The 22,673-nt window shown below is 42.2% G+C and overlaps 1 protein-coding gene and 1 long non-coding RNA gene across 3 annotated transcripts in view; one reads left to right on the forward strand and one right to left on the reverse strand.

The window, feature by feature from the left end:
- Positions 1–22,673, forward strand: part of LOC148141836 (uncharacterized) — a 43,813-nt gene that overhangs the window by 16,769 nt on the left and 4,371 nt on the right. For both annotated transcript variants that reach the window (XR_015752307.1, XR_015752308.1), the window contains exons 2-3: positions 2,092–2,191; positions 9,440–9,567. This is a non-coding gene — a long non-coding RNA (uncharacterized LOC148141836). The remainder of the gene's footprint in view (positions 1–2,091; positions 2,192–9,439; positions 9,568–22,673) is intronic.
- Positions 1–22,673, reverse strand: part of adora2b (adenosine A2b receptor) — a 39,435-nt gene that overhangs the window by 2,134 nt on the left and 14,628 nt on the right. The gene's annotated exons all lie outside the window — the stretch shown is intronic.

Here is a 22,673-nt window from a genome sequence, read left to right on the forward strand (position 1 = left end):
CAAACACTTGAAATATGTGATCGTATAAGATCAGAATTCACCAATCAACCCACAGCACAAGTTCAAAAATAATCAAATTCTTTACATATCCTTCAATTGTTTTCTTGCCAAATGCCTTTCCAACTGAGTACTAAGTTGTACTTCCTTCAGTTCACAAGATGGTTAAATCTGACGGAAGAATAGCAATGAAATTTATTGCAAACATTTAAAAAGTGATGAAATTTGGAAGGAATAAAGACTGGAAACTACAAACTAAACAATGGAAACCTATCTGCCTGGGCCTGATCGGAGAGCACCTTGTTGGTTAATTTTTCTTCTTCTCTTCTATTTTTGTTTGTATTTCAACTTGCAAATCATTAATCAACCAATAATAAAAATCTCTGTTGTCCCTTGGGATTCTGCATTAGTCACTTCCATGGCTCCATGGAAGACTACCTTCTGCAGCAGGATTCCAATCTTCCAACAGCTTGTGCAGTGACATTTTTTATACTTTGTGTCCTAGCTTTCAATGCACCATGCTGTCAAAACTTGGCAAAAGACTGGGAGTTGAGTCTTTTATACTCTCTGATACTTTCTTAAAGAATCACAATAGGTTATCTGTTGTGACCTTCTGCAATGCTGATTTGGCACCAAAGGTCAGCTTTCTACAGAATAGTCTCCAATAATGTACCCACCTCAGGATGGTATCAGGCTCATCAATCAGGGCAAGCCTAACCTAACTGCCTTTAAGAAGATCACCTTATCATCCTTTCTCTTTAATACAGAATGGCCTGGATAAAGTGGATTTCAGGAAGATGTTTCCATTTGTAGGACAGATGAGGACCCGAGGGCATAGCTTTAGAGTAAAGGGAAGACCTTTTAGGACAGAGATGTGAAGGAACATCTTTAGCCAATGTGTGCTGAATCTATGGAATTCACTGCCACAGAAGGCAATGGAGGCCAGGTCACTGAGTATATTTCATACTGAGATAGATAGGTTCTTGAGTATCAAGGGGATCAAGGGTTATGGGGAGAAAGCAGGAGAATGGGATTGAGAAACTTATTAGCCATGAATGAATGGCGGAGCAGACTCAATGGGCTGAATGGCCTAATTTCTGCTCCTATGTCTTATGGCCTTATACTTTGGTATAACCAATTTTGATAATTCTTTTAAGTTCCCTCCAAAACATGACCAATTACCTATTTCTGGAAGCATTGTAGTGAATAGGGATTTCTCTCTCTGGAGAAAAGAAGGTTGAAAGGAGATCTGTTTCTCTGACGCTCCAGGGAAAACAGCCCCAGCCTGTTCAGCCTCTCCCTGTAGCTCAAATCCTCCAACCCTGGCAACATCCTTGTAAATCTTTTCTGAACCCTTTCAAGTTTCACAACATCTTTCCGATAGGAAGGAAACCAGAATTGCACGCAATATTCCAACACTGTCCTAACCAATGTCCTGTACAGCCGCAACATGACCTCCCAACACCTGTACTCAACACTCTGACCAATAAAAGAAAGCCTTTTTCACTATGCTATCTACCTGCAACTCCACTTTCAAGGAGCTTTGAACCTGGACTCCAAAGTCTCTTTGGTCAGCAACACTCCCTATGACCTTACCATTAAGTGTATAAATCCTGCTAAGATTTACTTTCTCAAAATGCAGCACCTCGCATTTATCTGAATTAAACTCCATCTGCCACTTCTCAGCCCATTGGCCCATCTAGTCAAGATCCTGTTGTAATCTGAGGTAACCCTCTTCGCTGTCCACTACACCTCCAATTTTGGTGTCATCTGCTCTTATGCTCACATCCAGGATCTATGACTCTATGTTTGAGGTTTTCAAAATCATCATTACTGGACAGAGTAAATAAGGTGATGCTGCTTCTGCTTGTATAATAAACAAGAACGCGAGGGCAGAGATTTAAAAGTAATATGCAAACTAAGTAAGGTTGACTAAACATCTAGACAGATACATGAATGGTCAGGGAATAGAGGGATACAGATCCTTAGAAAATAGGCGGCAGGTTTAGATAGAGGATCTGGATCAGGACAGGCTTGGAGAGCCGAAGGACATGTTCCTGTGCTGTAATGTTCTTTGTTTTTATGCATTCACAGAATGTGGGCATCTCCCAGGCCTACATTTAATACCCATCCCGAATTACTCAGAGAGCAGTTAAGCGTCAACCACATTGCTGTGGATCTGGAGTCAGACCAGGTAAGAATGGCAGTTCCCTTCCTTTACAGGGTTTTTACAATAATCAGTCATTGTTTTTAACTGAATTCAAATTTCACAGTACACTTTTGTGAATTCAAACCTACTTTTACAGTAGCAGTCCGATGACATTACCATAGACTACCAATTTTCTGCTGACTCATCCAACTTCATAACTCTGATAAGCTTCTTCTAGACTCTACCCTAAATCTCTTATATTTAGTCTTGCATCTTATAGATCCCAACTCAACCATCTCTTTATTTTTCTTACGGTCTGGAATTCAAATCTACATAAAGGTTAACAGTTATATCTCAATATTTTCACTCGAATTCTTTTCAGTAAAATATATTATTCCTTCCATCCATCCTTTCTTGAGATTGTAAAACATGCTTTCACACGGTGTAGTATAGCAAGAGTTTTAAGTTAGTCAGAAAAGATCTAAAGAGAAGGCTCAGAAGAGCCAGGAGGGGGCCGTGAGTTGTTGTTGGTGGATAGGATCAAGGAAAACCCAAAGGCATTCTACAGGCATACCATCAGGAATAAAAGAATGACTAGAGTAAGATTAGGGCCAATCAAAGACAGTAGTGGGAAGTTGAGAGTGGAATCTGAGGACATAGGAAAAGCACGAAATGAATATTTTTCGCCAGTATTCACATTGGAAAAGGGTAATGTTAGTGAGAATACAGCGTTACAGGCTACTAGATTAGATGGGGTCGACAAAGAGGACGTTTTAGCAATTTTGGAAGATCTGAAAATCAAAAAGATCCCTGGGCCGGATGGAATCTATCCTCTGATTCTCTGGGAAGCCAAGGAGGAGATTACAGAGCCTTTGGCTTTGATCTTTATGTCAGCATTGTTGACAGGGGTAGTGCCAGAAGATCAGAGGATTGCAAATGTTGTTCCCTTGTTTAAGAAGGGGAGTCAGGACAACCCTGGTAATTATAGGCCAGTGAGCCTTACTTTGGTTGTGGGTAAGGTGTTGGAAAAGGTTAGAAGAGATATGATTTATAATCATCTGAAAAGGAATAAATTCATTAGGGATAGTCAACACGGCTTTGTGAAGAGTAAGTCATGCCTAAGTAACCTTATTGAGTTCTTCTAAGAGGTGACAAAACATGTGGATGAAGGTAAAGCAGTTGATGTGCATATGGATTTCAGTAAGGCATTCGATAAGGTTCCACACGGTAGGCTATTACACAAAATACAGAGTTTCGGGATTGAAGGTGATTTAGCGGTTTGGATCAGAAATTGGCTAGCTGAAAGAAGACAGAGGGTGGTGGTTGATGGGAAATGTTCGTCCTGGAGCTCAGTTACCAGTGGTGTGCCACAAGGATCTGTTTTGGGGCCACTGCTGTTTGTAATTTTTATGAACGACCTGGATGTGAGCGTAGAAGGATGGGTTAGTAAACTTGCAGATGACACTCAGGTAGGCAGAGTTATGGATAGTGCCAAAGGATGGTGTGGATTACAGAGGGATATAGATAAGATGCAGAGCTGGCGGAGAAGTGGCAAATGGAGTTTAATGCAGAAAAATGTGAGGTAGTTCACTTTGGAAGTAACAAGAATGTAGAGTACTGGGCTAATGGTAAAATTCTTGGTGTGTAGATGAACAGAAAGATCTTGGTGTTCAGGTGCATAAATTCCTGAAAGTTGCCACTCAGGTTGATAGAGTTGTTAAGACGGCATATGGTGTGCTGGCGTTTATTGGTAGGCGGATTGTGTTTCGGAGCCATGTGGTTATGCTTCAGCTGTATGAGACACTGTTAGAACATAGAACAGTACAGCACAGATGTTGTGCCGACCATTGATCCTCATGTATGCACCCTCAAATTTCTGTGACCATATGCGTGTCCAGCAGTCTCTTAAATGTCCCCAATGACCTTGCTTCCACAACTGCTGCTGGCAACGCATTCCATGCTCTCACAACTCTCTGTGTAAAGAACCTGCCTCTGACATCCCCTCTATACTTTCCTCCAACCAGCTTAAAACTATGACCCCTCGTGTTAGTCATTTCTGCCCTGGGAAATAGTCTCTGGCTATCGACTCTTATCTATGCCTCTCATTATCTTGTATACCTCAATTAGGTCCCTTCTCCTCCTCCTTTTCTCCAGTGAAAAAAGTCCGAGCTCAGTCAACCTCTCTTCATAAGATAAGCCCTCCAGTCCAGGCAGCATCCTGGTAAACCTCCTCTGAACCCTCTCCAAAGCATCCACATCTTTTCTATAATAGGGCGACCAGAACTGGGCGCAGTATTCCAAGTGCAGTCTAACCAAAGTTTTATAGAGCTGCAACAAGATCTCATGACTCTTAAACTCAATCCCCCTGTTAATGAAAGCCAAAACACCATATGCTTTCTTAACAACCCTGTCCACTTGGGTGGCCATTTTAAGGGATAAAAATGTTGCGGCCACACATGGAGTATTGCGTACAGTTCTGGTCACCGCATTATAGGAAGGATGTGGAAGCTTTAGAAAGGGTTCAGAGGAGATTTACTGGAATGTTGCCTGGTCTGGAGGGAAGGTCTTATGAGGAAAGGCTGAGGGACTTGAGGCTGTTTTCGTTGGAGAGAAGAAGGTTGAGAGGTGACTTAATTGAGACGTCAGAGGGTTAGATAGGGGGGACAGCGAGAGCCTTTTTTCTCGGATGGTGAATGCTAACACAAGGAGACATAGCTTAAAATTGAGGGGTGATAGATTTAGGACAGATATCAGTGGTGGTTTCTTTACTCAAAGAGTAGTAGGGGCGTGGACTGGTCTGCCTGCAACAGTAGTGAACTTGCCAACATTAAGGGTATTTGAATGGACATTGGATAGACATATAGTTAATAATGGAACGGTATAGGTTAGATGAGCATCAGATTAATTTTGCAGGTCGGTGCAACATCAAGGGCCGAAGGGCCTGTACCGCGTTGTAACATTCTAGGTTCTATGTTAACACCATTTAAGGAGAAGCTGCATAATGACATGGGTGAGAAAGAAAAAGAAAGATATGCTGATAAGATGTGAAGAGACTCATGTAGAGCAAACAGTGTTTGAGCTGAATGGCCTGTTTCTGTACTGTATGTTCTATTAACCTATATTATGGTCTTCGTCATTCAAGATGCTACTTTCAGTGTTTTGCTAACCCATTCTAAATATGCTTGCTCTTCCACATCACCTAGACTTCCTCCATTCGTGCTTATTCTGAACATAATCACTTCCATTTTTCACTACTCTCTCTAGCTCTGTTACAACTTTGAGATTAATTAATAGCCTTTCATGTGATACTTCTTGATGGCTTCAACAAGGTATCAGTCAGTAATTGTAGTTTCACAGTTAATTTGAGTTGTCACTCGCTCAAAGGAGTCAAGGACATTGGTTAGACACAGCTCCTTTATTCCAGACGTTAAGACAATTATTTATTGAATACATGTAAATTACTTCAAATTTACTTGTGATAATTCTTATAATTATAAACTCCCTACAAAGTGGAAACAGGCCATTCGACCCATCAAGGCCACAGTGACCCTCTGAAGAACATCCCACCCAGACCCACACCCCTCCCCTATCCCTTTAACCCTGAATGAACAGCGATTAACTCTCAGGATCTGCCTCTGACAAGTTTTTGTGTAAGCTGAGAATTTCTGCCAGTGGTTGATGTTAGTACTTGGTCAGTATTTGGGTCAGTTACAGGAAACAGGAGTCACTCCCTCCATCACTCTTCATCATCACATATTGTTCCCCTGTAGGGTCATTACAGCTGACTCTCACTCGAGGTTCATCAGATAACCCCTTCCTTCATTACAATAAATGCATAGTGTTCACAATCAGAAGCCCTTAAATGACTCTTCCTGGCACAATGAGGTTTCAGTTTTATTTTCAAGTCACATCGTTAACCTCGTAATAATCTAGCCATTGAGCACAGAGCTGACGCTGGAGTCATGGAAGTAGTTTGAGTTACTTCTCATGCTGCATTACATAGAACATAAACCATATAGACCATTTTGTCCAACTCAGCCGAGTTTTTCTTTAGTATTCCAGCTCCAGGTAAAGCCTGTGACTTGTTATGATTTCAGTTTCCTTGTTTCTTACAATGGACAGATCTTTCCAAGCAAACCTATACCTGAGCCATTTTACCGATTCACTCAGGAAGCTTCAACCCCTCATTCAGATCTCAAGCTTTGTTTAAAAATAAACTCTCAAAGTAACTTACAAAAATTACTTAACATGGCAGAAAGTCAATGTAAACATTTGTCAAATATTAACCAAGTGGCTCCTTTAGCTGGGAAAAAAAGTATACCTCTATTTTGTTTTAATATCCTGCACAATGAAGTGCAGAGTATTTCTCCTTCAGTGACAGCACAGAATGATGCCATTGGGCTATCAGTAAGAGCTATCCAATCAGGTAGACTCTCCTGGCTTTTCCCTCTAGCCCTGCATCTTTTTGGCCCTTCAACTAATGTTCAAATTCTACATTGAACATTGTGACTGAATCTGCCTCCACCATACATCCATGCAGTTTATTCCTGACTCTAACCAGCCACCATATTAAAAGCCATTTCCCTCATATTTTCTTGATCCTTCTGCCAATCACCATCTCCTGGTTGTTAACTTTTCTAGTGATGGGAACAATTTCTCCCAAAAGTACTTTGACCAGACTCATGATTTTGAATACTTCAACCAAATCTCCTTTTGAAAGCCTCCATATCTTTCCAAAAGAATGATGGGTAAAATTGGAGACAACGCTTCCTTTAAGGCTAAGTGTTTTGTAAAGGTTCACCACAATACGGCTTTGTATTCTGCTCCCAGTTATAAAACCCAAATCCCTCTAAATGCTTTTGCAACCTGCCCAGTATAAATATTGTATTTTTTCTCTGCTTTTGAAAATGGACTGAAATGAGAAAAGGGCTGTTTGAAAAGCTAATGTTTGTTGGATCACCACTTTTTTTAAAAAGCAAGTTAACTGACACTCGTTATAAGGGCTGATTACACAGTTGTTGGTTCAAGTAATGGGGAAAGGTAAAGGTTGCAACCCAGGGTCTGTACAAGTGGTGATTTGCCCAACGACAAGTTGATAATTAATCAGTTAATTAGTGACTATTTATTAATGACAAGGTCCTTCTGCCTACCAACAACTTGTATGATTGGCTCCAGGTAGTGAGCAGTTTGGGGATGTGAATGTTTTCCCAGAAATCACTGACCCTCTAATGGAAAGGAGCTTGTTTTCAGTTCAGACAGCACCTCAGACCTGAAGACAACCAGTTTATTCCCCCCTTTTCCAGTTGCTGTAAGCTGTGATAATTAATTGATAAGTTAAGGACCCTTATAAATGTGAAACCCCTGTGCCTCCCACAAACAAAGAATGCATCTGAGGAAGGAAAACTTGAGAAATAGCGTTCTGTTTAAAAAAGGATCATGTCAGCAAACTCTTTGAACAGGGATCACTGAACTATCTTTTCTGTGTCTGTAGCACCCATAGCTTTTTGTGATTCTCTGTGTGCATAGAGGAGGAGATTTATAAGTGTGTTAGAGTTTTAGCAAGTAACATGTCAACAGTTCATAATTGTTGATCTGTTGAATTACTATTTATTACAAATAGATTAAGTAGAGAAACCTGCTCCATGACTTCTATCAACCAGGGTCTGAAAGTCAGGTCAGTAGGAACATTGGCATACTCTTCAAAAATCTTTAACTTCTGTGATGATTTGGGAATAGCAGTTTGATTGTCAGCACACTAGCCATCTACCATGTTTATAGGTCCAGGTTCCCCAATCTGCACCTCCTCCCTGTGGAATTGTACCATTATTTGATGAGGTCTGCCCTTGTTCTTACTCTCTAAATTTATCACTTTCCTGCAGCACAGCCCCAGATTATTCCTCTTGACATCTATGTCTCTGCTCCTCTCCTCCTCTCCTTAAAAGTTGTGTCACCTGCAAATTTTGAACATATTTCCTGAACATCTAAATCAGTCTTTAATTGCAGCCCCGTAAAAGCAGTGGTTAACATTAATCCACAGGGAACCCAACTATATTGCCTCCTCCACTTAGAGAGCAGCTGTGCATCATTTTACTGTTTTCCATCACTAAACCAATCTGGCACTTCTCTTTCATTCCATAGGTTTCAATTTTACTGCAATGTGGCACTTTCAAAGGCCGTGAAAACTATATCAACTCCACTATTCTAATGTGTTCAACAGGATTTTTCTTAAGTCTATACATGCTTTCTTCAATCAACTCACATGTGACTAAGTAACTGTTGAATTTTATCTCAGAATATTGTTCCTTCCAGGCCCAAAGTTGAACTGACTGCCCTGTGCTTACTGGGTTGATCCTCTCATGCAGTTTTACAAATGTGTAACATCTAATTCTCCAGTTCTCTGCATTTAAGGAAGGTTGAAATATTTCGGTCACTGCCTCTGCAACTTCCACTCTTACTTCTCTCAGTTTCCTGGAATGCATCCTCATCAATCCCAGGGACTTGTGCCATTGAAGTACAGCCACCCTTTCTAATGCCTTCTCCTAATCAATTCGAGTTTCTCTAATTTCTCAGCTACCTCCTTTTTCATTGCATTGTTGCTGCAGCATCAGCTGCAAAGTCTTAATTTATTATTTTAGCCGTGACTCTGTCTCCATGTGCATTTTGATCCCTCATTGGCCCGACACTTTCTTTGATCTCCCTTTCACTGTGGAGTCTTCTGCCTTCCCTTTATGTTGGCTGACTGTCTCTTTTTGTATTATCTCTCTGCAGTTTTTGTTTCTTTTTTCACAATATTCAGAATACTTTTTACTTGAATTATCAACCTAGCATCTCTCAGAGAAGCCTTTTTCTACCTCATCTTACTCTCCCTTTTTGTCATCCTAGAAGCTTTTTGCTTTGTTTATCTCCCTTTCTCCTCTTGGGAATGTATCTCGATTAGATCTCTTAAAAGAGCCTATTCTTCGTAGATTAGTTTATTAGCCACAGTACTTTTAAGGAAAATTATTTTGTTTCCATCATTATCAATGAATGAAATGTGATTATCACTGGGGATCACATACTGCTGAGTTATATGATCCAAACATCTGTTACCACAATTTGATTTCATTTATTGACACATGCATAGTACATGGGCTCTGCCCAGCCAGCTCAAAGCCAGTCCCTAGACTGAGGGCACCTTCTGAGTCGCCTGTTTTTTTCTTTATTTATATCATGCATGGCTGTTTGTGAATATGTAGTGACATTGTAGAAAGACACTAGTGTGCTAACATTTTGTTCTGTATTTTCCACTACCAGAGCTGAAAATGTGTTGCTGGAAAAGCACAGCAGGTCAGGCAGCATCCAAGGAGCAGGAGAATCGACGTTTCGGGCATGAGCCATTCTTCAGGAATGAGGAAAGTGTGTCCAGCAGGCTAAGATAAAAGGTAGGGAGGAGGGGCGTTGGAAATGTGATAGGTGGAAGGAGGTCAAGGTGAGGGTGATAGGCCGGAGTGGGGGTGGGGGCGGAGAGGTCAGGAAGAAGATTGCAGGTTAGGATGGTGGTGCTGAGTTCGAGGGTTGGGACTGAGACAAGGTGGGGGGAGGGGAAATAAGGAAACTGGAGAAATCTGAGTTCATCCCTTGTGGTTGGAGGGTTCCTAGGTGGAAGATGAGGCGCTCTTCCTCCAACCGTCGTGTTGCTATGGTCTGGCGATGGAGGAGTCCAAGGACCTGCATGTCCTTGGTGGAGTGGGAGGGGGAGTTGAAGTGTTGAGCCACAGGGTGGTTGGGTTGGTTGGTCCAGGTGTCCCACAGGTGTTCTCTGAAACATTCCGCAAGTAGCCGGCCTGTCTCCCCAATATAGAGGAGGCCACATCGGGTGCAGCGGATGCAATAAATGATGTGTGTGGAGGTGCAGGTGAATTTGTGGCAGATATGGAAGGATCCCTTGGGGCCTTGGAGGGAAGTAAGGGGGGAGGTGTGGGCTCAAGTTTTGCATTTCTTGCAGTTGCAGGGGAAGGTGCCGGGAGTGGAGGTTGGGTTGGTGGGGGGTGTGGACCTGACGAGGGAGTCACCGAGGGAGTGGTCTTTTCGGAACGCTGATAGGGGAGGGGAGGGAAATATATCCCTGGTGGTGGGGTCCGTTTGGAGGTGGCGGAAATGACGACGGATGATACGATGTATATGGAGGTTGGTGGGGTGGTAGGTGAGGACCAGTGGGGTTCTGTCCTGGTGGCGGTTGGAGGGGCGGGGCTCAAGGGCGGAGGAGCGGGAAGTGGAGGAGATGCGGTGGAGGGCATCGTGATAGTGAGGTTGGGGTTGGAATGGAGGGAGTGGAGGGTTGCACGTTCCAAGGGTGAGAAGTTGGAGTGGGTGAGAGGGGTGGAGAGGTTGAGGCGGTTAATGTCGCCAAACTACTACCGTGGCTCCCTTGTCCATTTTCCACCACCAGGAAAGCATCTGTGTGGCTAGTGAAACATGAACAAGCGAGACCTAATAAGGGCAACTTTTAGGTGAAAAAACATGAAGGGGTTGGGTCAGGACTAAATCAACATCAAGTTGGAGAGGGAAAGAAAATACTCCATCCCCCACGGTGCCCACAAGCAGTTCTATTGAGTATAAAACACTAATTACATAACAATACCAGAATGATACTGAGCTTTGAACTTTGAAAGTGAAGTTCAGTGACTCAACCCAACAAAGTATAAGTAGATCTGAAAGTGATTTGGAGATGCAGGAAACTGGATAACTAACATATTAACTGTGCACTCATATAGCAGCTTATAATCATGGACTGGTTTCAGTGGACTGGTCATTACCCAGCTGCACATCATCTTGTTGTTAAGGATTGGCTACTCCCAGGATGGAGCTCCGTGCTTGTTTGCACAAGTTAATATGGAATTATTTAGAGAATGCAGGAGGAGTATTCTCACTCTCTAAAGATTAAAATCAATGCAAAGGTTAATTTTAGAAGATCCTGGAGGTTGAAGGCTTTGACAACACATTGGAGTTACATTTCAATGCAGAACATGCCCAAGATGTTGAGGCAGCATGTGCAGGAGATTAGATTAAAGATTAGATTAGATTCCCTACAGTGCAGAAACAGGCCCTTCGGCCCAACCAGTCCACTCCGACCCTCCGAAGAGTAACCCACCCAGACCCATTTCTCTCTGACTAATGCACCTAACACTATGGGCAATTTCCCATGGCCAATTCACCTGACCTGCACATCTTTGGATTGTGGGAGGAAACTGGAGCACCCGGAGGAAACCCACGTTGACACTGGGAGAATGTGCAAACTCCACACAGTCAGTCACCCGAGGCTGGAATCGAACCTGGAACACTGGTGCTGTGAGGTAGCAGTGCTAACCACTGAAATATCACAGCACCTTCAGAGAAATCAGCATTTTGTATAAATGTTCCTTGGACAGTGCCGTCCTCATCTATTTCCATAAGTTCATATCCAGACATGGTCCAGTAAATTCATAATTTGACATTTCTAGTCAGTTTTAATTAATTTGCAACTCCAAAGGGCATGTTCTCAATACAGATTAATCAGGTATTCAATCAGATGGAATGCAGTGTGATCAGCACTATATCACCTCACTGACTGCCTTTTCCAGTCCCATAAATGACAATTAGCAGCAATTCGATAGACACTGCAAGACACATTGTTCAGTATCAGCCCTGTACACAGAGTTTGCTACAAGGTGATGGTTGTAACTAACAAAGTAAATATTTGTTGATGAATGTTCTCACAGTTGTGTTAAGATGACCCAGCATATCCCAGAAGAGGATGAGTATTTTATATAAATCTTCCCAGGGAAGCTAAAGAATTCTAACCATTATTCAGTGAAAATAAGATCATCACTACAGTCCCACTCACTGATAGTTACATTCACCAAATCCAACCATTTACTGAATTCCTCTTGGCAAAAACCTTTATGCTATAAATTCATCTTTATCTGCTGCACCAAATTTCTCATCAAACCTCAGGGATGAGACAGTATCTAAGATCAGTTTCTCGGCAGCATTTTCTTTCAAAGACTGACTTACTTTGGAATGAATTACAGCGAATTTCATTCTCACAATAGATATTTTAATGTTTTTCATGATCATAGAATCCCTACATTCGGCCCATCAAGTTCACATCAACCCTCTGAAGGACATACCAGATGGATCTCCCCGGCACCCCACCTATCCCTCTAACCCCGCATTTCCCATGGCTAACCCTGGTATCCCTGGACACCATGGGAAATTTAACACAACCAATCAATCTAACCTGCACATCTATGGGCTGTTGGAGGAAACCAGAGCACCTGGAGCAAACCCACGCAGACATTAGGAGAACATACAAACTCCACACAGATAATCGCCTGAGAGTGGAATTGAACCAGGATTCCTGGTGTTGTGAAGGCAGCAGTGCTAACCACTGAGCTACCCCTCCTCATTAGGGGCTCATCAATCCTACACAGAGCCTCTCTCTGTCTGCAGTGAACCAGAATCGTTTTATACAATAGTGGACTTGGACTAGATGTTTGACAGAATTCATCTGCTTCCCATAAAATTCTGCAACTATTGGAACTTTTTCTGAACCAGTCCTTTAGTTTGTTATAGTTTTAGTTATTCCCCCTTACTGCAACAAGCACCTCAGAAAGCAGTTGCTGAAAAACCTTTTGTGCTACAATGCAACTTCTGTATTGCAGTACTTTTGATTCAGTGCTGGGTGTTTCTGTCAGGGTAAGCATTTATTACCTATCCCTAATTCCCCTAAAAGATCATGGTGAGGTGTGTTCTAGAACCGCTGCAGTCCTTGGGCTGGAAGGACATCTAAAGGTAAGGGTGTTCCAGGATTTTGACTCAATGGCAGTAAAGGAATGGTTGCTGCAGTGCCACTTGAATGTGGCACACCTTGCCAACACTGTGCATTGATGATGGAGGGTGTAGATGTGGTGCTAATCAAGTGGCTGCTTTGTCCTGGATGGTGTCAAGCTGCTCGCGTGTAGTTGGAGTTCCACTCATCCAGGCAAGTGGGGAGTATTCCATCACACTCCTGTCTTGTGCCTTGTAGATGGTGGACAGGCTTTGGGGAGTCAGGATGTTGATAATGTTGGGGATTCCGTGATGGTAATGCTTTGGAATATCAAGGACTGATATTTAGAGTTTGTTGTGTTGAAGGAGGTCACTGCCTGGCAGCCGTGTGGTGCAAATATTCCTAACCATTTATGAGCTCCAGCCTGGATATTGCCCAGGTTTTGCTGCATGTGGATACTGACTGATTCAGTACCTGAGGAGTTGCAGAAGATACTAAGCACTGTGCAATCAGTGAACATCCTCATGAACCGGCTCTTCCACGGTTATATCAGAGCCTGGGTGTCTCTGGAGAAGGAGCACGCAGTGTCTACCAACACCCTCATGCTGGTCAGGGAGAGGTGGACACCACAGAGAGGGGAGTATATTATTTCCCCCTCTATTTTGATTTAGTCCTTGCTCTCCCCTTCACTGTTTGATCACACAGCACTGCCCTTTGAGGAGGGCACTGCTTGTCACCGGCCACTCGGATGTTTCCTTTCTTTCTGGGTGGTGGAATATTAATAAAGATTTATACACCTGTTGTTCTCCAATGAGTCCTACACCTGTACACACACGACATGAGTGCTGGGAAAAATCAGTACTACCGCAGTTAGGTGGTAGTGCAGGGAAAAAGAAAACAGAGAAAAAGGAAAAAGAAGACAAGAGTGTCAGACATCCTGTTCACTCTGAGCTAAAAAAACCCGTTCTCTTTAACCTGTGATTTGCTAGGGCTCCTTGACACCACACTTAGTCAATTACTGCCTTGATGTCAAAGGCAGTCACTCTCACCTCACTTCCCAAGTTCAGAATCTTTCTTTTTATTTGGCATAAGGCTGTAATGAAGTCAGGAACTGGTCAGCATTCTCCCACCCCCGCTGGAAAGCAAAACAAGTGTGAATGAGAAGGCTACATCTGAGGAAGTACTGTTTGATGGCTCTGTTAACATGTTCTTCCTTCACTTTACTGATGTCGGATGTAGTGAAAAGGCAGAAGATTAGCACTAGGTAATACAGCCAGTGGAGGTGTAATGGACCCAAATATAATAATTCTGTAATCAAGAGTAGCTAAGGGGGCACAATGGCCAGCTTGGATTTGTCTTGCTTTCTTGGAAGGAACTATCTGTGGCATATTGGTAATTTGCGAGACTATTAACCCACAGACCCAGGCAATGTTCTGGAGACCTGGGTTTGCATCTTGCCATAGCAGATGGTGGAGTCGGAATTCAATTTTTAACAATTCTGGAATTGAGAGTCCACTGTTAGAAAACCATTCTGGTTTGCTAACGCCCTTTAGGAAAGGAAAATGCTATCCTTACTTGGTCTGGTCTCCCCATGACTCCAGACCCACAGTAATGTGCCGCTCCAGGACAGTTCAGGGTGGGAAGTAAAGACCAGCCTGGCCAGCAATATCCACATCCTGTCAATCTGTTTTTAAAATGCCAGTGTACCCCATCAGCTTGACCAGTTCAGTAGCACAAGACATGAGTAGTAGTTCAGAAATATTGTCAGGGCCCTTGGCCTTGCAGTATCCAGTGCTTTCCTTCATTTCATCATAATATGTGGAAGTGATGTAAGCGACCACGTAGCTTCAGTGTTTCAAGACTGTAAACTAGAATGGAAATTATTCTGTTATTTATGAAAAACAGGAAAGTTTCGCAACTTGAAAATCAAGTGATTAATATTGTTGCACTGTGGAAGCAAAAACAGGAAGAAATCAAGCCTGAATCAATAACCTTTTGAGTCAAGGAAATTCTGCCTGGAAACAATCCGCTGGTTGAGCTACAGATATAGAAAAGCGCAGAAGCAAGTGCCTTCCAGAGCCTCTCTGTCCGTCCGTCCGTCTGTCAGTCTCTCTCTCTCTCTCTCCCCAAAAGGAGGTAGAAGAGAGAAAGATATAAGAAATAATTCATACTAGAGCAAGATCCAAGTTCACCAATCATTAAATCAAGCATGGAATGTAGGCATGATTATCACCTACAGTCAACAATATTTCATCATTACAAAAATCAAAAGGACAAGAAAAAAAAGGGACCTTTCCCCTTGTGATCATTTTGTTTGATCTTCGGAATTATTTGTCTTGTCTAATTGTTTTCCACTTATGTGTTAGAATACTCATCTTTGTCTTAATTGTGAGAGTGTGTTTTGAAGAGGTATAGTTTAAGTTGCATAAATTAGAACCTCTGTCCTGTAACTGCTCTTGTCAAAGTTAAGTGTATTGCAATAGTTATTTCTTACTGTTACTGAAGAACCTAGTGTGTAATGCTTTCTTCCTGGATGGAAGTCAGTTAGCCAATTAAGGTTGTGGTGGTCTCATTAGGATCTTTGTACATATCAAGTTTTGAGAAGATTTGTAGCTCAGGTTGAGGTTCTGTATGTAAATGGTGAGCAGTTGATGACTACATCAACTAGCCACAAAAAGACATGACCCACTCTCACTAGTATCTTTACATACAGATGAGGAAGGACACCACTTCAACTCAGATAATACATCCATCCGAGGACAAGCCAAACAAAGACATGCATGAGAATTCCAAGAAGCATGGCATTCCAACTGGAACTATATCACAAAACACATCGAGTTAGACCCCATCTACTACCCCCCGAGAAAAAGAATACAAAGTGACATCACCACATGAAATGTCATCACCAACCCAAGGAAACCTAACACAAATAAAAAGCAGGCCATACCACCAGTGCTTCATCCAGAGGCTCACTGATGATGTTACCTAGTATGGTGAGAAAATGTCAGCTCAGCGAGCAAACCTACATCCATTTTTGTACACTTATACATTTAGTGATTACTTGCGGAACAGTAGGGCACAATTATTGGTACACTGATCCCAGGCAAATTGTGACAGTGAATCATGGAGTATATCAGCTGAGGCTAATATTTTACACAAGTTCAATAGAACGATCTGCAATTGTATTATATGCCCCGATTAACAATCATTCCTGATGAAGGGCTTATGCCCGAAACATTGATTCTCCTGCCCCTTGGATGCTACCTGACCTGCTGTGCTTTTCCAGCACCACACTCTTGACTCTAACCTCCAGCATCTGCAGTCCTTACTTTTACTACTGCCTCTATCAATAAGCCAAGAATGCAGTATGCTTCATTCTTGCTTTCCCAACCTATTTTTCCAACTTTAATGATATGCAGATGTACACCCAGGTTCCTCTGACCCTGCATTCACTTTGGAACTGTTCTCTTTCCATTAGAGTTATGATGATGTTCCTACAACACAGTACCCTGCACGGAACATCATTTGCCACACATCCAATTTGTCAACGTCCTTTTGAAGTTCTATACTATTCATCTTGCAATTTGCAATTCTTGAAAGTTTTGCATCATCTGCAAGTTTCTGAATTGTGCCTGTATGCAAAAATCTAGGTCTCACTGACTCGGGGAACCCCAGCTTGAAAAACAATCATCATCACTCTCTAATTCCATCCAGCCAATATTGTATCAATGTTGCCACTACCTTTTCATTCAGTGAGCTCTATCTTTGTTCATAAGTCTGTTGTATGGCACTGTATGAAAGGCCTTCTAGAAATCCATGTACATCACATCAACAGCACTATTGTCATCAAGCCTCTCTTCATCAAGCAACCAGAGTTAATTTAGTTACACATGATATTCCTTTAACAGGTTCACACTAGCTCTATTCAGTTGACCTGTATTTATCCATGTGACTAATCATTTAATCTTGAATGAATATTTCTCCAAACCACCCTTTCTTCCTGAAGTTAAACTGACAGGTCTGTCCCTGCTGGGTTTATCCTTAGACCCTTCCTTGAACAAGGACAATGTTTGCAATTCTCCAGACTCAGAATCACAAAGTTGTTATAGCACAGGAGGTGGTCATTTGGCCCATCAAGCCTATACCAGTAATGTTACCTATTGCCAATATTCTGCTTTTTCCTATATCCCTGCTCACCATTTCGACACACAAAGGGTGAGAGAGCTTTAGAGCTCTCTTGTATAAGCACCAGTAGATGCTGCAATAATAGTTAATCTAAATCTAAGATAGATTTTTTTTTAAGCAGAGATATTAAGGAATATGGGCCAAAGGCAGGCATATGGAGTTAGGCCACAGATTGACAACAAAATATTTGAAATAAAAACAGAGCAGGTAACGATGATCAGTTAGCAGAATTGGGACTCCCCATCTCATCGTTGAAACAATCCAGCGGTTTTCTGTTCATGATTCCATTCATCATCTCATTGAATGGTGAATCAGGCCTGAAGAGCTGAACGGCCTAATCCTGTTCAATGTACTAATAATTGTCCAATGCCTGAACTGAAACTGCCTCCAGCATATTTCCAGGCAGTGCATTCTAGGCGCTAACGACTTGTGAGAAACGTATCCTTTCCCCATATCATTTTTGTTTTGTTTGTACATCACTTTAAATCTATGCCCTCTCGTTCCTTCTAATTTTACAAGGGGGAACAGTTTCTCCCTGGCTATTCTGTCCAGCTGTTCATGATTTTGAAATCGATTAGATTAGATTAGATTCCCTACAGTATGGAAACAGGCCCTTCGGCCCAACAAGTCCACACCAACCCTCCAAAGAGCCACCCATCCAGACCCATTCCCCTACATTTACCCCTGACTACGGGCAATTTAGCATGGCCAATGATCAACTGGAGCACCCATGGGAAACCCATGCAGACATGGGGAGAATGTGCAAACCTGGGTCCCTGGCGCTGTGAGGCAGCAGTGCTAACCACTGAGCCACCGTGCCGCCATGATCTACCAAACCACCTCTCAGACTCCTCTCCAGAGCAAACAGTTGCAACACCTTCTATCTCGCATCACTGAAGTTTCTTGTTCCTGGAACCATTAATGTAAAATCATTTCTGTGTTCTAACCAATACATTCACTTCTTTCCTATGATGTGATGTATACTTCCTATAACATGATCATTTGCATCTAGCTTTGGTTACCTCTGCCTTCACTCTCTCACCACCATCACCCCCCCTTCTTGATTCTCAGAACCTCCTGCACAACAACTTCTGGTGTCAAACCACAACCAGACTCCTGCACTAATCTGCTCTTTCATTTGTAGTTAATGCTCATATTTCAAGCAAATCAGTTTGGAACATTTTCATAAATATGAGCTCTGATAGACTTGATCCACTTGAAATTTGTATGTTCTTTCAATCCCTCATTGCAAGTCCTTTGAACCTCAAGCAGCCCACATTTCCTTTCTTGCAATCCTCTTCCAGTTTCTATCTTTAGTGCATCTCCTTAGCTTTCTCTCCTTCTTTGTGTCTCTCCTGCTCCTGTGTCACATTTCTTGTCTTTTTTCCTTATTTACTCAGTCTAGTTATGAGCTGATTATATTTTTCCTCTGTGTCTAAATCACTTTCCACGCTTTATGCAGGGTGTCCCTCTGGATTAATTTGGGACAATCTAACAAAATTGGACACAGTAGTGTGGTGGTTATCGGATTGAACCACCAGAGTATGTAAATTCTTGATAGTTCACAAATTTGTATTTTGTTTTAAGAATGTGTGACCCAATAGGTCATGCATGCATCAATAAATGCCCATCTTGACAGTAACACCCATATCTTGAAAATGAAGTTTGGAATGTGTTTCTAATTGGCTTCTGGAATCATCATTGCCCATTCTAGGAGAACAGGATTTGGATAAAGGAGTGTCACACTTCAGCTTTCAATTTATTCACCACAAAAATGTGTTTCGTTACTTATTCTCAGCACCTGTACTTTGTTGGATTTTTCATTAATGAGATATGAACAACTCTGGCAAGGTGAGTAATTATTGCCCATACCTCATTGCCTTTGAGAGGATAGTGGCGAGAGGACTCTTTAAACAACACCTTTCAAACCTACAAACTTTAAAAGGACAAGGACAGCAGATACATGGGAACACCACCCCTGCAAGTTTCCCTTCAATCTACTCACGATCATGTCTTGGAAAACAGTGCCTGTTCATTCAGTGTTGCTGGGTCAAAATCCTGGAATCCCTCCCTATTAGCTGTCAGTGCCCTGACACCACATGGACTGTCATAGTTCAATAAACCAGCAGCACTTTTCAAGGACTGTTAGGAATTGACAGTAAACATTGGCCCAGAGACTTCCACAGCCCAGGAGAAAGTGAGGGCTGCAGATGCTGGAGAGTCAGAGTCAAAAAGTGTGGCGCTGGAAAAGCACAGTAAGTCAGGCAGCAGAAGAGTCGACGTTTTGGGCGTAAGTTCTTCATTTCTGATGAACACCTTAAGCCCTAAAAGGTGGACTCTCTTGCTGCTCAGATGCTGCCTGACCTGCTGTGCTTTTCCAGCGCCATACTTTTCGATTTCCATAATCCATACTGTGCACAGGGGCTGATCAGAATATACATCTCTCAACTAGTTCCACACACAAATGACCTGCTTCTTCTTTGTTCTTTATTGAATGCATTTCCCAAGTCTGGGAATGAAAATGTGAATCCACGCAATTAATCAGCCCAGTGACTGAACTGGTGGTGACTCTGTTCTTGGCAGTGATGGCGTGCATGATGGGTGACTGAAGGAATTGATGTTGCCACAGCAAGTTTCTTGGCCACTAGAAACCTCTTACATCATCAGGTGAATACAGTCAGTCATTCTATTTATTTCCACCTATGACTCTATATCACTTGAGGCAACCTCACACACTGCAGCTGAAATTACATTTCATTTAAATCAGATTTGATGTGGCCAGGTGTTATGAAGTTGAAGGTGTGTACTGTACCTTTAAGAGAGAGTGAAGGCTGTTCTGCACTGACAGCTTACAAGAGCAGTCTCAGTGTACTAGAAAATTGAAAATACGTAACATTTGGCTATGAAATAGATACCGGAAATGGTTGCATTTTGGTTGGTTTTGACAACAATTCGAATTTAACCAACCAATTTAAATTATGCCCCAGGATACAAAAACCCAATTGAGTTTGAATTTATTGTTTTGCCAATATTGAACCAATGAGACGAATCAATGGGGATATTAAAAAAAGCAGGCATTTTGAAAATCAGACAGAGCAACTGCCATCGAGACTCAAGAAATTAGGAAATACTTCGATCAAAGGTACCTTTTCATATGAAACATTTGCAGTAAAAAGAAAGACAACGATTCAGGGAATTCTTCAGCTGGAAAAAGACAGACATTGAAGATGACAGCGGTTGTGTGGTTTTGAAATTAAGTTGATGTAATTATAATAAGTACCTTATTAGAACAGCATATTGTTTATAGAGTTGGAGGCAGATAATAAGCAGTTAAGAGAAAGGGGGGCTTAGAGTTGTGAATAGGTGTTGTTTAATAATCACTTTTAGAGTTAAAGAATAAATTGATGTTATTTTCTTTAAATAGTGGAATTTCAGACTTCTCTGTCACTCATAATTTAACAGATTCCGAGGCGAGGTGAGCTTTTCTGGGTGTTTGGTTTAATTAACTGAAGGGTTCATTGCCGTGTCATAACACCAGGCCCCACCCCCACACTGTAGAAATGTTTCCAGTTCACTTGTTAAATACGTCAATTTCTTCTGATACAGATTTTTCCATTTACCAGAAACTTTATCTTCAGCACCGAAGATCAAACTCAAAGTAGTTTTATTAGGCCATGATGAATATCATTTTCCTGGCTTCTTTCCCTACGTTTCCATGCTTTTAAACTGAAAGTAAAGCTTTCTCAACTCTGTTAAACTGAAAGTAAACAGAAAGTAAACTCCCCTACACAGTCTCCATCAAACATTTCCAGGACAGGGACAGCACAGGATTAAATTCAGAGTAAGGAGCAGCATGGTGGCTCAATGGTTAGCACTGCTGCCTCACAGCGCCAGGGACCCAGGTTTGATTCCAACCTCAGGTGACTGTGTGGAATTTGCACATTCTCCCAGTGTCTTGCCTCTGGGTGCTCCAATTTCTTTCTGATTTTTATCATCTCCAAAGGTGTGCAGGTTAGGGTGAATTGACCATTGGAAATTGTCCTACAGTGTCCAGGGATGTGCAGGTTAGGGTGAATTGACCATTGGAAATTGTCCTACAGTGTCCAGGGATGTGCAGGTTAGGGTGAATTGACCATGGGAAATTGTCCTACAGTGTCCAGGAATGTGAGGTTAGGGTGGATTGGCCATGGGAAATTGTCCTACAGTGTCCAGGGATGCACAGATTAGCCATGGGAAATGTAGAGTTACAGGAATAGGGTGGGTCTGGGTGAGAGGCTCTTTAGATGGCCAGTGTGGACTTGATGGGCCAAATGAACTGCTTCCACACTCTTGGGATTCTATAAAGCTACCTCTACACTGTCCCCCACCAAACACTCCCAGAACATGGACAGCATGGGACAATGAGGCATGAATGGGGTGAATGCACTCAGTCTTTTTCCCAGTGTTGGGAAATTGAGGACAAGAGGGTGTCAGTTTAATAAAAGGGAATCTGAGGGGCAACATTTTCTACACAGAGGGTGGTGCTCATATGGAATGAGCTGCCATTGGAAGTGGTTAAGGCGGGTACACTAACAACATTTAAAAAGCCTTTTGGACATGGATTGGAAGGATTTAGAAGGATATGGGACAAGTGCAGGGAAATGGGGTTACAGTGGACGGATATTTTGGTCAGCATGAACCATTTTGGGCCAACGGGCCTGTCTCCGTGCTGTAGGACAACACCACAAAGAGTGACGCTCCCCGTATTCTTTCACAACCCCTGACATTTTACTGGGTGCATTACAAGAGAGTGAAGCAATAAAGCATAGACAGTGCAGACCACCAAAAGGCTGCCATCATAAGGCAGGAATTGTTATGAGAAGAAACCCAAGATACTGGGACTATTTGCACTGGAGCTAAGAATGCTTTTTACACCTTTCTCCTCTACCTCCTCGTTCATCCCCCTCAAAATCTCTGCTCTACTGATTTCACTACAAGTAATAAACTGGAGAGACGAGAGGTAGGAGGCAAAGGGCTGACCTTCAACAAATGTTTTGGCAGTCAATAACGGTCATAATAGATATTTAGTAAATTCTAACACTAGATTGGGTCCGATCAACTGGTCTCATCAGAGGACAATAAATGATTTCAAATGAGCTCCATGTTTGGCAGGGCAGTTACACGTCTAGCCTTACATAGGGGAAGTAGCTTCTGTTAGTGAGCATGCACAACAAAGGCACCAATTGGTGCCAAGTCCACAATTCGCCATAAATTTCAAACAGCATAATCAAGAGAATGGATGACATATATTTTCCAAACTCACATTCATGTTTGCAACACTGAAACTTAAAAAGCAGACAATCACTGGGACACAGCCAGGAAAAAGCATTGCAATGAGAAGGAACTGAGTTTAATTAAATAATAGTGTGACAGAGCATCTTTGATAGCTCAGTAAATCACACCCTAGTCTGAGCTAGATAATACAGCAAAGCTGTAAATTATATGGTGTACATAGTTTATTCTCCAACGTTATGCTGTGACTGAAGAAGGTTTTTCAGTTCCAACATTCTCTTT

The sequence above is a fragment of the Chiloscyllium plagiosum genome, unplaced genomic scaffold, assembly GCF_037043375.1.
Source record: "Chiloscyllium plagiosum isolate Xiang-an unplaced genomic scaffold, Cpla_swu_hap1 HiC_scaffold_31, whole genome shotgun sequence".
NCBI classification, from domain to species: domain Eukaryota; kingdom Metazoa; phylum Chordata; class Chondrichthyes; order Orectolobiformes; family Hemiscylliidae; genus Chiloscyllium; species Chiloscyllium plagiosum.